Source organism: Bombus vancouverensis, chromosome 18 (assembly GCF_051014615.1).
Source record: "Bombus vancouverensis nearcticus chromosome 18, iyBomVanc1_principal, whole genome shotgun sequence".
NCBI lineage: Eukaryota > Metazoa > Arthropoda > Insecta > Hymenoptera > Apidae > Bombus > Bombus vancouverensis.
The window spans coordinates 1,594,194-1,594,670 of record NC_134928.1 but is presented as its reverse complement, the minus strand read 5'-3'; the positions used below and the strand labels follow the sequence as shown (position 1 = coordinate 1,594,670).

The window sequence follows — 477 nt, the reverse complement described above, 5'->3', positions numbered from 1 at the left end:
CGGGACAGCTGGCTACGGTCGTTAAGGCCGAGAGATGAATGTGACGCGTCGCGAGTTCGAATCCTCGGTATGTAAGACTCCGACATTAAAGGGACGGAAAACCAAAATTTCTGCTTACAACAGGCAAGCGGCCAGCCCCTCCCTTGCTTGTGGTGTGGGCGTACTTTCTGGGAGTGCGCTTGGTAAAGGTGTTTGGTGTTAAGCACCCGGGGGCCCGAGGGCCACACTCGCACACTAGTCTACCGTCGTCCCGCCCGTGGAGGTTTTAGCCGGTAAGAATCCGGCACTACCTTCTACCCGTCTGCACAAGGGTGGTAAGAGGTGTCTATGAAGATTTCCTCCACGTAAAAAAAAAAAAAAAAAATTTTTTTTGTAGTACGGAAGGAGACATGTTTAACACTACCGTAGACAAGGATGGATCACATATATAAATGGTAAGGCACGGTCGCCTTTCGGCGGGACTTATCAGATCTTTTT

At 50.1% G+C, this 477-nt stretch overlaps 1 non-coding gene across 1 annotated transcript; it reads left to right on the top strand.

The window, feature by feature from the left end:
• The first annotated feature begins 370 nt into the window (after positions 1 to 370).
• Positions 371 to 477, top strand: LOC117160418 (U6atac minor spliceosomal RNA). The gene has a single exon (XR_004464775.1). It is a non-coding gene; the product is annotated as a U6atac minor spliceosomal RNA (small nuclear RNA).